We start from the raw sequence: 15,993 nt of genomic DNA on the forward strand, positions 1-15,993 counted from the left end.
TACTACGCAGGTCATCTTACTCAGCGGTTGGCCACGCTCCCTCTCATGCAGTCTTAATTAAAAGACAGATTGGTTTTGGAAGGAAAGCATTAGACTGGCTAAAGTATTTTCTGAGTGATCGCACCAGCACGGTGCAGTGAGAGTCCTTTGTCTCACCAACCATAGTCTTGGATTAGGGAGTGCCACAGGGATCTGTATTAGGTCTCACTCTTTTTAATATTTATGTGGCAACGCTAGCACGAGTGATAAAATCCTATGGGTTTGAGGTCATCTCCTATGCAGATGACACTCTGCTTGTCATCACTATGGGACCTCATCCAGAATCCACCAAGGAGCGGTTCTGAGACTGTATTAATGACATTGCCACATGGATGCAGCAAAACTGTCTGCAGCTTAACACAAGCAAGACCGAGATCGTTCTATGTGGTAAAGCCCACTCGGTATGGTCGGATGACTGGTGGCCGAATAGCTTGGGTGTAGTCCCAACTCCGAAGGTTGTGGGCAGAAACCTGGGCATCATGGTGGGTGAGGATCTTTCCATCAAAGAACATATTAACGACATCACTGGCGCTTGCTTTGGATAAAGCGCATGCTCAGAAAACTATCTGCGTGGCTACCACTTCAGTCAAGAGAATCCTTAGTCCAAGCTTTGATAATTAGTTGCCTTGACTATGGAAATTCGCTAATGGCTTCTATGAAACAAGCATTTGCAATGCATTAGGTCTCGCATTTACGCGGGTTTGAGCTATTGACATTGCAAATAACAATGCCTATTGGCATTGTCATTTACAATGCCAATAGCTTTAACTCGTGTAACTGCGAGACCTATTGCATTGCAAATGCTTGTTTAGAGAGTGGCTGCCTGACTGTAAACCCAGCAGGTACAAGCAAATCTCCTTAAAAGGAAGGGGGGGGGAGTTTGGCGCGTGTGCTCGCCGTTGTGTTCAGCCAGGACTTCTCTGTGATGCAGACGTGACCTCAATTTCCTATTATCACAGGTGCATTACATATCTTATAAAAGGTGGCTCCAAGCTTATGGGAGGCCCCACCGGATACACCCATCGCACAATAACGCACTAGCTGGAGTTTGTGAGCCCACGGTTGTGCCGATTCCAGTGTATAAAGCAGCTCTATATTTCCTTGTCATATGAATGCATTTTTAATGCAGGTGTTCCTGGAATATTGAAAACCTAAAACACAAAAAAGAACTATGTTTTGGAAGGCACACCTCTTATATTTCGTAGCACTGTCCCTGGACAGCATGAAAAGATCTCATCATCGGTTTATTTTGATTGCAAGTTTCATCTACATTCAGAGGAAGAAACCACAAAAAGGCAAGTACAAAAGAGTCAGAGACAAAGAGTAGGGACCGAGAGTGAAACAAAAAGCGAAAATCAAGGTGGAAGAGAGATGAAAGTAAGAAGAAAAGACAAATGCGGACAGAAAAGGGAACAGTGTGATCGCTCTCGCGCTCTCTCTCTCTCTAGCGCTCTCTCGCGCTCTCCCTCTCTCTGGCTCCCTCACGCGCTCTCTATTTATCCCTCTCAATCTCTCTCTATACCTGTCCCCCTATCGCTCTGTCACTCTCTCCCCCTCTCTCTCCCTCCCTCGTCCTGATGTTCTTTAAGGTCATCATCTACTATTTACTGTGCTTTGACAGTTGATACAATTTGAATATGTAATGAAAAATGTGCTGTAAAATTCACCATTTTGGTCTGTCGTTCTCCAAAATTTTCTTGGGGAGAACACCCCCCCCCCCCCCCCCCCCCCCCGTGGCGGTCCGGCGCTCGCGTCGCGCCGGACGGGGGCTGGTCTGGCAAAATTTGCCAGGGCTGCTTTCAGTTCCCAGTCCGGCCCTGACAGGGAGACACTCCTTTAGGCGCCGGGGGATTGCCCAGGATCACAGGATGTGGAGCTGGCGCCAAGACTCTACCCTGCCCTCCTGCCCCTCCCCCGGCTCCCAACTCGGCCTCTCTGCTTGCTCCCCCCGTGAGAGGCCAGCGGGGCAAGAACTGCGTCAGGGCAGTGTCTGGGGGCAGCAGATGGCTCCTAGAGGAGCCGGGGCTGAACACAGAAGGGCAAGGTGCACAGTGTGTGGAACGTGGAGTGTGCACAGCGTGTTGAGGCAGGAGTGTGCACAGCGTGTGCTCAGTGTGCGGAGGCAGAAGTGTGCGGAGGCAGGAGAGTGTGCGGAGGCAGGAGCGTGCACAGTGTGCGGAGGCAGGAGCGTGCACAGTGTGCGGAGGCAGGAGCTTGCACGGAGGGAACAGGGAGGAGTGTGCACAGAGGGAGGAGTCATGAGTGTGCACAGAGGGGAGAGATGACATCGGCCCGAGCTATGTTCGATCATCCAGCCCGACAGGTTCACCGCTCACCACGTGAAGCCTCTTCAGCTAAATATAAAGTTTATTTCTGCTAAAAAACGATGAATGACCGGTGAGTGTATCCCACTCAGGGTATTCCTTATTCCGTGGCACAACCCCTGCCCACGTTATTCCCCATTCTCCACAGCCCCTGTGCTGTATGAAGACACTTCCCCTCTGGGCTGCCAGTTATTCATCATTCCCCCCTCCTCTCCACAGGCTCCGGCTGCGGTAAGTGCTTGTTTTGCACTATTTCTATAGCGCCGACTCGGTGTTGCAGCGTTTTACACAAGGCCCAGTGACATTCCACAGGGGCACACTCCGTTAGGCGCTGGGGGATTGCACAGGATGTTGAGCTGGCACGGAGACTCGACCCTGCCCCCCCGGCTCCGAACTCGGCTTCTCTCCTTGCTCCCCCGTGAGAGGCCAGCGGGGTAAGAACTGCATCAGGGCGGTGTCTGGGGCAGCAAATAGCCCCTAGAGGGGCCGGAGCTGAACGCAGAGTGGATAATAAAAGGGTAAGGTGCACAGTGTGCGGAGGCAGGAGTGTGCACAGTGTGTGGAGGCAGGAGTGTGCACAGTGTGCAGAGTGTGGGCAGAGGGAAGAGTGTGAAGAGAGGGGAGAGGGAGGAGTGTGCACAGAAGAAGAGGGAGGAGTGTGTACAAAGGGCACACGGAGGAGTGTGCACAGAGAGGGAAGAGGCATGAGTGTGCACAGAGGGAGGAGGCATGAGTGTGAACAGAGGGAAGAGAGGAGTGTGCACAGAGAAGAGGCAGGAGTGTGCACAGAGAGGGCAGAGGCATGAGTGTGCACAGAGAGAGAGGAGGCATGAGTGTGCACAGAGGGAAGAGGAGTGTGCACAGAGGGAAGAGAGGAGTGTGCACAGAGGGAAGAGAGGAGTGTGCACAGAGGGAAGAGAGGAAGAGGGAGAAGTGTGCACAGATGGCAGAGGCATGAGTGCACAGAGGGCAGAGGCATGAGTGTGCACAGAGGAAGGAGTCATGAGTGTGCACAAAGGGGAGAGATTGTTTTGCAGTTTTTAGGTCTCGCTAGCGTAGGCTGCGCATGCGCAGTCTCGCTGGCGAGATTTAACAAGCATTTGCAATGCAATAGGTCTCGCATTTGCGAAATTTTAAGCTATTGGCATCGTAAATGACAATGCCTTTTATCTGTTTTCAAAACCAACACATAGAATAAGAGGTTTGTCGTTTACAATACCAGTAGCTCAAATTCTCCCAAATGCGAGACCTATTGCATTGCAAATGCTTGTTAAAATGGTGGCATGCATGTATAGGTTCCCCTCAAGGGAAAGAAACAGGCAAATCGCTTCTCTCCTTAAGAGAGTCCAATCCGGTTTAACCAAAATAATACAAGTGTGTGCTCCATAGCTTCTCAGGGCGTTTACAATACAGCTTTTTTTCTGCACCTTTTAAACTTCTATTATCTGTAGCAAGATGAGATACAGGGACCAGCCTCTAGTTTGCAGGTGTCTTAGTGAATGCTCTACTCATTTAAACATCCCATGATTATCGCAAAGAAAAGAAAACCTTTCACTTGGGGAAAAAATGCAAAAGAACATTGCTTTCAATAACTAGAAATCCAGCTTCACCTAGAAATAAAATGCTCGGCGTTTCGCAAACCAAGATGGCAACCGGCATTAGTCAATTTAAATTGCAGGCATACATTAGCTGTGCTCAATCTAAAAATGTATAAACCTAGTTAATAACGTGTATGTGTTGGTCATGATTCAAGCAAAACATTTTATATAAAAACCCCTTTCAATACTGTACTGTTTCAGGTGTGTAAAATGACTAAACTAATAACAGTATTTTTAGCGGCTGCTTAAAATATTTCCTATTGTACGGCAAAACTTTTTTTTAAACGCTGCTCGTTAGTCTGGCCTTGTCACTTCTCAAAAAAAAATCTATGAACTCCTACGGAGGAAGAGTAGGTCCTAGAGTGATTTTGCAGTGAACAAACCCCATCCAGGTGGCGAGTTGCACCCCCCCCTGTTTCCTGCCCGCTACCAACCAAAAACTGCTTTCCCTTTTAACCTTAAATCACCACTGACAACATGCTTTTGGTGCCTTTAAAAGGTCGCAATTTTTTAACTTCACATGTTTACACATTTGGTAACGTTCATGGTCATAGCAACTGTTCATTCAATGTTCATGCTATACATTTACATTATTTACATTTCTCTTTTCTTGCAGTATGGACCCAGCCTCCTCAATTTCCCAGGAGGGGAGGGACCACTTGTCTGGGCCTCTGATTCACGGGTCTAGGCTTCAACTTGCTACCGACTTGGAAGGTGTCTGTCTGGACCTGCCCGGGCTGCAAGTGCCATCCCGCTCGCCCTGTACCCTTTCGTGGGTCCTCCCTTCTCCCAGGGATCCCTGTCGTGTGACATCCCAAGGACCTTACTTGAGCATCTAGTCGATCTCTCCTGAGGCGGAGTCCCTGCATCTTTCTTCCTCGGTACCCCTGCCGTGAGGCATCCCAAGGGTCCTGCGGGAGCATCACATCTACTCTTTCTGTGGCAGCACGCCGCCCCTTGGCTCCCTCAGTGCCCCTGCCGTGAAGCATCCCAAGGACACTGAGCCTTCCTTCTACCTTTTAGTAAGTTCTCTCTTCTACCTTTTAGTAAGTTCTCTCTTTTTACTACCTTCCTTGTTAGCTGTGCCACACTACCTACGATTTCCCGACCGGAAGGTGCTCCCCCGGCCTCCCCTTTCACTCTCAGTTGAACCCCATGTGTTCCAGCACCCCTACAATGTTCAGCAGAAACATGTCCTTTCCTATCCCAGTCAGGTGTACTCTGTCCTCCAGGTGATAACCTGGGGACCTCAGGTTTATGAAACCGTGTCTGACGAAACCCCACCCATTGGCCCTACAAACCTTCGCCATGGTGATATTAAGTGTCCGTCTGGATTTCTCCACCGCCCCCAAGTCCACTGCCCCTCACCAGGCCTGCTGCACTATTATTTCAGAGAAAATTACTTCTACTAGGCATATCAGGTGTGCCAGGGCCGTGAGGCTTTTCTCCATGCTTTCTAGGAGGGCCCGCCTGCCCAACGCCGCCAAGTCATTTCCCCCCAGGTGCCACCGTTCTCTAATGCTTCCCGCGCCACGGGTTGCAGTTGGTCTCATTTCATTCCGTAGTGCCCCCACCAGAGTACTTCGGTGTCCCACAGCCATATCCCGCCAAATTCACATCGGGCCATCGCTCATTGCAGGGCCCGCGTCACGTAGGAGTGCCCCCTGATCCACACCTTGTTCCGTGAATTGTTTGGACCTAGACGGGTGAGGCGGGGAGAGGAGAAGCCTGTCTCAGTACACTGTGTTGCGAACCTAACGCCTAAATGCCCTGGATGCCCAGCGCCCTATGCCCTTGATTCGCTCACTATCCCAATCCAATCCTGCGGCTGTGGTGGCCGCCCCTATTCTGAAAGAATGGGAACCAAACTCCGTCGCCGGGAGCCATCACCTCCAGGGTCTTCCTCATCACTACTATGAATTGAAAGCGGCTGAGGTATGACCCGTCCTTGTGCTTGAAGGGTGGCCCACTGCCGCCTTCCCCCGGCCGTATTCCTGCAGCAAGCACACCGGGCAGCAGGTTGTGTCCCTAATGCAATGTATTCTGGTCCAACTTCCCCTGCCAATATGGTCCGTTTTGGACCGCCGCAGCAGTATGTCCATGCACCCTTTGCCCATTTCTACGACCCTTCTGCGGATGCATGCTGCTTCTGGGTTCCTGACTGATTGGGCTACCAGCTTGCTGACCCTATAAGCCCCAAAGAATGCCAGTGCGAATGCTGCTCCAAAGAGCATTGTCTCTTGTCTTGAGACACATACTCCTGCCAGGGCCCCCACCATCTCTCGCAGCAGGCTAAAGTGGATGGGCCGCCTTGCGTCTTTCTCTGCTTGCTGTCGCCTACCCCAGCCTCTCATTGCCATCCTGCATTGGAAAGAACTAGTTGGGTCCTCCCTAGCTGCTATCTTCGTGTAATATGCCACCGCGTTCTAATACGCCTGGGCCCAGGTTTTCATCTTGCCCGACGTAAAAGCCCACTCTATGAACCCTAGGACTTCCTCGTGTCCAGCCCCCGGCCCCTTTCTAAACCTGACCAGGACCTGAATGTCTCCCAACACTTATGGTACTGGGTGTCTGTCTTCGGGGCAAGTGCATTGTTCAGCAATGTTTTCAACCCAGGTCCACCCATGCCCACGCTTCCTCTGGCATCGTGGGTCATCCCCTTGTCTGCGTCTGGGGCCAGCTCTCGGAATTTCGCCCACTGAAAACTAGAAATGGCATCCGCAACTGAGTTGACTATCCCAGGGATGTGTCTCGCCCTAAGCGCGATGTTGCCCCTAAGCTGGCAGCCGACTTAGGCACTTTGCTGATCCTGTGTTGATGGCCTGCATCTGCCTATTGGATCGCCGCTGAGTCCAAATGTGGAAAGCCACCACTATTGAGAATAACTCCAATACAGATATGTTTTTTGTAAGCCCAGCCCTCTGCCTGGCCAGGCCATTGCTGACCATGCGGTCCCTAGAATAGCCCCAAAGCCGAACCTGCCGGCCGAGTCTGTGTAGAGTTCCAGTTCGTCTGCTTGCTCCCATGGATCTCTCCATATTAAGGAGCCGTTTAATTCTGACAAATTCTCCCATTGCCCCAGGTCTTCCCTCACCCCTTTTGTGATGCGGACCCTGTGGTGCTCCTGTGTAATGCACCTGGTCAGCCACGCCAGGCGTCTCGCGAAGGTGCCCCCCGTTGGGATCACCCGTGTGGCAAAATTCAATTTCCCTAGCAGCTGCTGCACTTCGCCCAGCATCGCCCTTTTTCTGCTGCCTCAGTCTCCCTATGGTCTCCCAGAGCTCAGCTACTTTTTCTGGCGGCAATCTGCACGTCCCAGCCAGGGAATCCTGCTCTATCCCAAGGAATTACAGTTTTGTGTTTGGCCCTTCTGTTTTGCCCTGCGCTAGTGGGATGCCTAACTCTTGGGCCAAGCTTATGAAATTATTTAGGAGGTTCTCATTCCCCTGCCTTCCCAATGAAAAGGAAATCGTCCAGGTAGTGGACCTGCCCTCCCTTCGGGGCGCGTACTCCCAGTTCCCACTCCAGAAACCTACTGAACGCCTTGAAGTCCGCACATAATATCGAGCACCCCATTAGTAAGCATTTGTCATAGTAGTACTGCCCTTCTAGTTTGAAGCCCAATGGGTGATAACTGTCTGGGAGCACTGGCAATAGCCTTATGGCTGATTCTATGTCTGATTTCACCATCAGGGCGCCCTTACCCTCCTGCCTAATAAGCTCCACTGCATCATCCACCGATGCGTAGGCCACCGATGCGTAGGCCACCGTGCATGCTCCCCGTTCTAACCAGTCGTTAATGGACTCCCCTTCGGGGTGGGACAGGTGATGGATCAGCCAGAATTTCCCGGCTCCTTTTTGAGCACCACTCCGAGCGGTGATACTACCATATCCTTCATTGGGGGAGGTGAAAGGGCCGGACACCTGCCCCAATTGTACTTCCTTCTCTACTTTCTGTTTAGCCGCCCCGGGGTTGTCTCACGGATTTCAGGTTCAGACTCTCCCGGGCGCACCTGGGTCCCTTGTGAGGAATTGGAAAACCCTGCGTGAAGCCTTCTGCTAACATTTGTCTGTCCCCTGCTTTTTGATAGTCTTTTAACAAATGTAACAGCCTGCTTGTCTTGACTGGTGTCTGTAGCGTCTGTCCCCTGTCCCCGTTGCCCCCGCCCGGGGGGGCCTGTACCTCACTTGTTTGTGCCTGTCTTGTCCTTGTTGGCCCCTGGTCCTACAGCGTATTGTGGGATGGTTACCCCGCATGCTCTACAAGCATGTTTAAACCTGCATGATGCCCCCCACTTACTCGTCTTTCTCGAACTTCCAACATGGCTTATTTGATTTGCTAAACACACAAGATGATGGACGGAATGTTGCACATTGGCAAAACATTCACCCCCAGTCACAGATCTGGGTTTAATCCATCGTTATTTTGCTCACCACGCCACCCCAGTTCAGACATGGCCATATGCAAATCAGTCTTGACCCTGTGCCTCATGGGAACATTCCAGCCCGAACTGCCAAACCATGTCTTCCCTGGACCGGAATGAAGCATCCTAGGACCGGTTCGGGGTTTCACCCCTCTTCAGCCAGGATAGCTTGACTCCTGTGGCGTAGTGAGCACGGGACCCACGTCTGGTCAAGCTATCCTGGCTGAAGAGGGGTGAAACCCCGAAACCGGTCCTAGGATGCTTCTTTCCAGTCCAGGGAGGACCTGGCTTGGCAGTTAGGGCTGGACTGTTCCCATGAGGCACAGGGTCAAGACTGATTTGCATATGGCTGGGTTCAAACTGGAATGGCATGGTGAGCAAAAAAACGATGGATTTAGGCCCAGATCTCTGTACTGGGGTGAATGTATGACATTGTTCTGCATTCTGTCCATCAACTGTTTTTGCTTCTATTTGATTTGCTCCCTGCCTGGTTCTTCCCTTTGAACTCTTATCCTTGCCCCTCAAATTTGCCCTTACTCCCGTATGGCCGAAAATTGCTCTCTTTTGCCCCAACGCCTTACCTTGCCGCCACCACGTGTTTGGTGAAACCCTCCATGTCCTGACAGTCCCACCCCATAATCGGCCAAGCTTGCATTTTTTCCCCTGATGCCCTCATCGTATCTTAGCCATGTATCACCCTGATACTCCTGCTGTGCCTTGTGTACCTTCTGTTCGTACAAGATCAGTGCCGCTGCGCTTTGAGGGAATTTCGCAATGAAGACGCATGCCTATGTTCTGAAGCTTTTAGACCATTTTCTTTTGATCTTTCTTCTCTTGGTTTCCGGGTGACCCTCATGTCATCCTCCTCCTTGTCTTGTGTTGCTATGTCTAATCCTGCCTGCTGCACCTCTAGTAGTAAAAAGATGTCAATGAACTCCTTTCTCTAAATCCTCTCCTTAACTGTTAGTGGGATGAGGTTCGCCAGCCCTAAGAGCTTCGTGGTTGTGAGAGGGTCGCTCGGGGAGGGACGCAAGTATTCACAGGCCGGCTTACTGTTCGTGTCTTGCCCCTCCCTGTCTTGGCTGTACTTGAGCTATCCCTTCCCCCCCTGGTCCCCTGTACCCCCTTGTGTGGTTGCCTCGGTTCCTGTCACTTCCCCCTGCTGCGCCTGGTTTGCTGACCCTGTTTCCTTGTTTGCAGCCCCCTTTGTGTTACTTCTCTTGTCCGACCTTTGGTCGGGTGTCGTGCTGTCCCCTTGCACCCCTGCGTTCCACAGGGTGTTACCAGGGAAGGGGGCACCTAATCCTGGCCACTGCCACCATTTCACCCATGCCGGTGGATGCGCTGCCCCCCCATTCCAGGCCTCCCCTTGGAAATCCTGTCGCCCTTGACCTAACCCTGTCTGCCATGGTGGGTGCATGGGCCATGGCCCTTGCATTGCTACATTGTTTACTCCCAGCTGCGTACCCATATTTACGTTTTGGCTTGGGTTCCCTTCGGCACTTTACCCTCTCCCGCGCCCTCGCTTGCCGCTCAGTGTGCCATGCTTACCACTCTCTGCTGTCCTTGCCGTCTTGTCTCCCGTGTCTCTCCAGAGGGGCCGCCGTGCTGGCTACAGACCCCTCGTCCTCCCTGCTCCCTTTTGCCTCCGAGCTATCCACCTGCTCTGGAGACGCAGCCTTCTTGCTCTTAGCTTTTAGGGGGTTCCTACTCCGCTTCTCTGCTCCTTTTTTTTCCTTTGTAGGGGCCACCGTTTTGGCTGCATGCCCCGTGCCCCCGACTTCTTGGGGGGTGGTCGTGCTGGGGAAGCCCGCCACGGCCTCTTCTCCTTCCCCTGGGCACCTTCCTTATCTGCCGGTCCACCCAGCTCTGCCCCTTCAATGCCACAAGCGCTCTTGCTTTCTCCAGCATCGCTTGCAGGTCGTCATCCAGCTCGGGGGGTGGGGGGGCCTTCTCTTCTCTTCTGTGTTTCTTTAGAACCGCCTGGTTCTCCCTGAAACGAGCCGGGGGCTGTGTGCTTCTCTTGGCTACTCCCCGCTTGCCGGCCATTCCTGTTGCACCGACTTTCTCCTTATTCCAAATTGTCCAAATGTGCAAGCGTTTCAACTTGCTGTAGCTTGATCCCCCAAATTGTCCTGGTTTAGTAGTGTGTGCCATGCTGTCCTACTGCTTTTGTCCACACGGGGTCCTTTTTACTCTCCCCCAGTTGTTTCCTTTTTGCCCAGGGAACGTTGCTTTCTCTATTGCGGGACTTCAAAAACTCTGGCTCCAGCCAGACACTACAATTGTCCATGCGCTGTACGCGCCTTTAAATTTCCAGAGAATCGAGCCCCCAGCTGGACAGACGCTGAGATTGCCCAAGCTCTGTTCGTGCCTTTTTCTTTGCTGTGCGGCAAGCCGGAGACCTCAAACCTGGCCTCTCCTGCCACCCGGGAGCTTCTTGACCTTCGAGCTCTGGTGACGGTTAATTCTTTATACCCTCCGGGGCCGGATTCCAGCTGCTCCCACTTGCCGCTTGGTTTCGTTCTCAGAGGGACCGTGCTGCTGTATCCTGCAGTCGCTGGGCATGTCTGACCGCGGCTTCTATTTCCACGTCCGGGACCACCTACCACGGTTCTCCGCTTTCGTTCCTAGTCGCCGCAGGCGTCCTTCAGCAGATTGCTCCGCTCTCCCGCATCAGCTCCGCTCCGATGCACACACCGCTTCACTTGCTCCTTGCCCCTTCTCCTGGTACCGCGATCGTTGAGCGGCTGGGTTGCGAGTGGGGAGAAGGTGAAGATCTGGTCCGGGCTGGTTTCAGGCGGCAGCTCCTTGATAGTCTGTATCTGCTCGTCCCTCAGTCGTCTCGGGTCTGAATCTGCTCTGCAGTAGTAAGTCTTCTTTCTTCCTTCATTGTCCGCTCTGGCCCGATTCTTCCAGTTCCTATGCGGGGGCGGGGGTGGTTGTGACAGCTTGTGGCCTGCTGGCCCTCTTTATCCCCACTCGTCCTAGCTTGCACGTCCACTGATTGGGGGGACGTGCGCTTGCCCTTGGGGTACCAATACTGGTCGCCCCCTCTCTTGCCGGAATTTAAATAGGGCGGGGTGAAGGCTTCCCGCCCCCGGACGGCGTTTGGCCCGGGCCCCCATCGGGTTCGGGTTAAGATGTGTTCACCAGTATGACTGTAGTTCTATCCTCACTAGTTATGTAATTCAGCAGGCAACTGCTTGCCATGTGGATCACTTCACTGCTTTATTCGGTCTTTTTTGGGCGGTGTGGCTTCATTGTTACCAGTTCTTTAAAGAGGAGTGTACCTCTCACCTCATTATATTGTCTGTTTTATGCCATCTCCTATAAAGTGCTTGCTTAGCTATTAGCTAGTGGCTATTTGATGCATCGTGTCCCGTTCATGAGTGCTTGCTTTTATATGAATGAATAACTAATTTACATTTCAAAAGTATACTGAATCACCTCACTGTGAATTCCTTAGCCCATAGAGGTATTTTATATAGAATGCAATACTGTTTTGCTTTGGTTTTTCAGCCCATTATTCTTTTTAAATTGGTTAATCATCATTCAAAATGCAAGCCGGATCTATTGTCTTTTCAAATGCTTGTTACTGTTAAATTGAATAATCAGATGAGTGGTGCTGCCAGAGCTTTAATAGCACATGCCATGGATGTGTTGACAAAATGATTTGACATAATATGTGTTTCTTGGAGGCATGCACGTCTAGTATGTTAGGATGTGTAATCATCAATAATGGCCATGTTGTCTTTGTGCATTCTAATTTCCATTAGCAAAGAATGCCAACTCTACCATGAGTAATATGGTGGTGCCACCTCCTCGGTCTGGAAGAAATTAGAGAAAACTTGTAGAATGTCCCTAAATTGTGTTCTGAGAGCAAGGAGCTCTATGTGCAGAAGGCAAGAGATGGTGTTTTTACAGAGCTGCATTTTTATATACAGGCATGTAAAAAAAAAAGCAAAATCGGATATTTTTCCACTCTTTGGCATTAGATACAAGAAGAAATCATGCCATAGGTACTTTAACCCCTTCAGTGCCCATGACGAGATAGTCTCGTCATGGAGCGCGGTTGCGCTGTGCCCATGACGAGACTATCTCGTCATGAACCCCTCCCGCTAATGAAACGCCCGGCACAGGGCGTGGAAAGGGCGGGGCACTGAAGAGGTTAAAGCTGTCTAAACTATTCCTAAATGATAATTTTATTTACTGTTTTATTTTATTTGTTTTTATGTAGCGCAAACTTTACCCAAAGGTGTCAAAGCGCTTTACAATAGAAACAGTTACATTACATAAGGACTTCGGAGTACATGAATTACAGAAAAGATACAAAGAAATAAACTCTAAACTCACATAAGAATGGTAGTAAGTGCATAAGTTTATTGCAGATACTAGTGGTTAGAGTTGCATATATACAAGTTGCAAATGACTCTTGAAGTACTGGGTTTTTCAGAACCAACCCAGCGGTGCCAGGGGACACACCCGAAAACTTCGAGTTCTTCCTGTTTTAGACTACAGAAACCGAGTCTTCTAGATGAAGTCAAAGATCGTATTTATTGGCTGCAGACCAATCACAGGTATCCGAGAAGTACAGCACGGTGTATGTTCTCAGGAGACTGCTCCCAACCAAAAACCAGTCTTTTCTTATATACAGAATATTACGCTCTGGGCAACACCGCCCCTATTTTACAAGTGGTCGTTCACATATTTTCGCTTCAAAGAAAGAGCACAGTCATGATGATAATCCCACATTTCAGCTCGGTCAGCACATAATTATTTACCCAGCGAGGCTCAGAACCCTCATCAGATATCAGCAGACCCCAATAAAACTGACACCTCCTCCTCGTAAAACAAGCCATAAAGTAGGAAACCGAGTCAGGTGTGAAAGAGATTAGTCAGGGTTCGTGTGGGATGCATGACTTTATGATGTGTTGGGCCCTGATGCTAATCCCATAAGGCCGCAGTAAAAGGAACCGGCCGGGCAGGACTGACCTCGGGCAGCGGAGTCAGTTTGCACAGGTCACAAAGAAGTCAGAGAGGATTGCGTGTCCCTTTAGGCCTAGGCATGGCCTCAATGCGCAGCCTATGTGAGGGCAACCACAAAATGGTTACCGTTCTAAAATGGAACCCGAGGGTTTAATATGTAGTATTGCATACACGGTGAGTTCATCGGGGAAACGTGACAAACACTCATACATACCGCATTAGTCATTTGCGGTCCGCTGATACCAAAATTGGCAGGGTAGGAGCATGCTACCAACATGGTTCCGATTTTTACAGTACCACACTCTAGGTTACATTTTAAGAAGAGTTGAAGAGATTAGGGCTGGACAAATATATATTCCATATTTACACAGCATGATCTTCTTGCCATTGCTGGGGTTCTTGCTTTCAGCCCGGCATTCAGGGTGGTGTTCCACTCAGATGGTGATCTTGGGCTTGGAGGGATCCCCAAGTTGGTGATGGCCAGACGTTCTCCACGCATACATACAGGTGAGCAAGCCAGGCTGTAGTTAACGTGCCGCAGTCTGGACAACCGTCCCGGTGGTGCCCCTCATTGCACCAGGTACTGGTTGACTGTTGCAGGCTGGGGGAAGCTGAACCGCTGAGGTGCAATGAAATCAAGGCGAGGTGGAAATCCCAGCTTAAAGAATACAGCATATTTTTGCACAAAATATTATTCAAGCTCTGTCTCGAGGCCCTTTCATTATCCTAAAACTTGAACCATGGCTAGCATTTTTCTCTGAAAATGGTGGCAAGAGGTATTTAATTTGTGTTATTTGGTGCAGTTTGCGGGCACTGACACACTTTCTAGGGAACAGAACTTATCATCAGACTTTGACACAGAACTAGAGAGAGAAATGCAGTTAAGGGACATAGGATGAGTAAGAGAAAGATAGGAAAACCGTGACAAAGGATGAAAGCAGGTGTGAAAAAGAACCTTGCTTGAGTGAGAAACAGTAAGTCGAGGGTGGTGGATGAAAGAGGCTTAGGTAAAATCAAGACCAGGCATCATTTGTTTCCGGTGACCCCGGCATTCGCCAGCTCCTAAGGAAGATTTTTGTCCCCTGCACTTTTCCTACTTACACATTGTTGGCGACCCTGATGCTGGATGCTCTTAGAAGCTGGAGAATTTGAGGGTATCTGAAACTGACCTCTTCCCAGAAAAGGAGGTGGTGTGTGACCATTGGGGCCTGTCTTGCAGGAGACCATTTGCAGGCATTGGTCAGTGAAGACAACCGCTCATTGAATCACCACCGACCACCCCAGAGACATGATTGTGGAGAGAAGGAAAATGCAAAAGATCTAGCGTCACTTTTTGTGTGCAGGTAGGCAGGTCGCTGACACGCTGTCGCTGCAGAGTACGAATATTTGGCTCTGCAGGAATCCCTCAATCTCTTCCAGTAAGAATGTACTCCATAATCCAGGTCCGCATCATTCGAGTCTCACTATAGATTATGCAGACCTCGTGTAAAAAGTCTTGTCCAATAACTATTGTGTCTTCAAATTGAGCTCAACAAATCTTCAAGACAGTCTGTTTGGACACAGAGTCCGACTTTGCAGAAAGGCGGTGAGAACTTCCCAGTGTACAGTAGGTCCAGAAGAGGTGGTGGAGTGGAGCAGAGGGAAAGAGACCCAACATATTGTGCACATCTGATTTTGAAGATCCGCCTTCCACTGCTAAAAGAGGGTGTGGAATCGTGTAAAACTGCTAGATAATTGTTTGAGGCAGCAACTAATTCAGACCTCCGACTGTGAAGCTGTGCTAAGCCAAGGGCATCTGTGAATGACCTTGAAATTGTTGAGAATGACTTAGTTTTGTTTGCGTCACATTCAAGACATGGTGAGTCCATGTAGAGAATTTCAAACATTTTGTGAAATTTCACCTCGTACCAGCTAATTTGCAACACCTTGGTTGCCTGGGCCTTATTTTGTGAGATGGTTTATCGTAGGGCAGTAGCCTAGTGACTTGCATCCTCATTAGGAAGCAGGGAGTGACCTCCCGCTGCAAGAAATCTCAGGGTGCTTTTACATTTTTCTTTTACTGTAAAGGATTAACAGCCCCTTGTACTTGATGTGCTGAACTAAAAGTAAAGCCCAGCATCCACTTGATTTGATTCTTGGCAGTTTTGAGCATTGTAGTATGCTTCGTGTAATACAATGCTAAAGTTTGCCTACTGTGTGATCCATCATTTATTCTGCATTAGTCACGTAATGGCTTTTGGTTTTCTCATTCTATAAACTCCACTAAGTTTGTGGTTTGTTGTATCACTCCATTTTATGTGTTCATATTTGCCAAGTCGCCACTAAGGATTGCATGTCCTTTGACCACAAAATCACTCATTCGGTTTTCTGTGGAAAGAAACAGATTCATGTTGCACAACAGCTGCTTCCTTTTCCTGTTTAATGTAGTGCAGGGCATTGCATATGGTATTAGTTGCATGTACCTCTCACTGCAGTTTACCACTGTCATCCATACCATGGGATATAAAGGTCTGTTTTTAGATTTTTGGAAAGTAACCTGGTTGTGATATCACACTGCTGTAAACTGCTCCATTGTATGCTACTGCTTTTAACCTAATTCTTAATGCAAAAGTAAGAAGC

At 49.9% G+C, this 15,993-nt stretch overlaps 1 protein-coding gene across 5 annotated transcripts in view; it reads left to right on the forward strand.

Moving 5' to 3' along the window:
- CTIF (cap binding complex dependent translation initiation factor) overlaps positions 1–15,993 on the forward strand; it is a 1,024,851-nt gene that overhangs the window by 163,244 nt on the left and 845,614 nt on the right. Inside the window, exon 1 of one of the 5 annotated variants that reach the window (XM_085629556.1) lies at positions 4,966–4,983. The exons of the other annotated variants lie outside the window; for them this stretch is intronic. The gene's annotated coding sequence lies outside the window, so the exon portion shown is untranslated. Of the gene's footprint in view, positions 1–4,965; positions 4,984–15,993 lie in introns of those variants that run through there. 5 annotated transcript variants of the gene reach the window in all.

The sequence above is a fragment of the Triturus cristatus genome, chromosome 2_1, assembly GCF_964204655.1.
Source record: "Triturus cristatus chromosome 2_1, aTriCri1.1, whole genome shotgun sequence".
Classification (NCBI taxonomy): domain Eukaryota; kingdom Metazoa; phylum Chordata; class Amphibia; order Caudata; family Salamandridae; genus Triturus; species Triturus cristatus.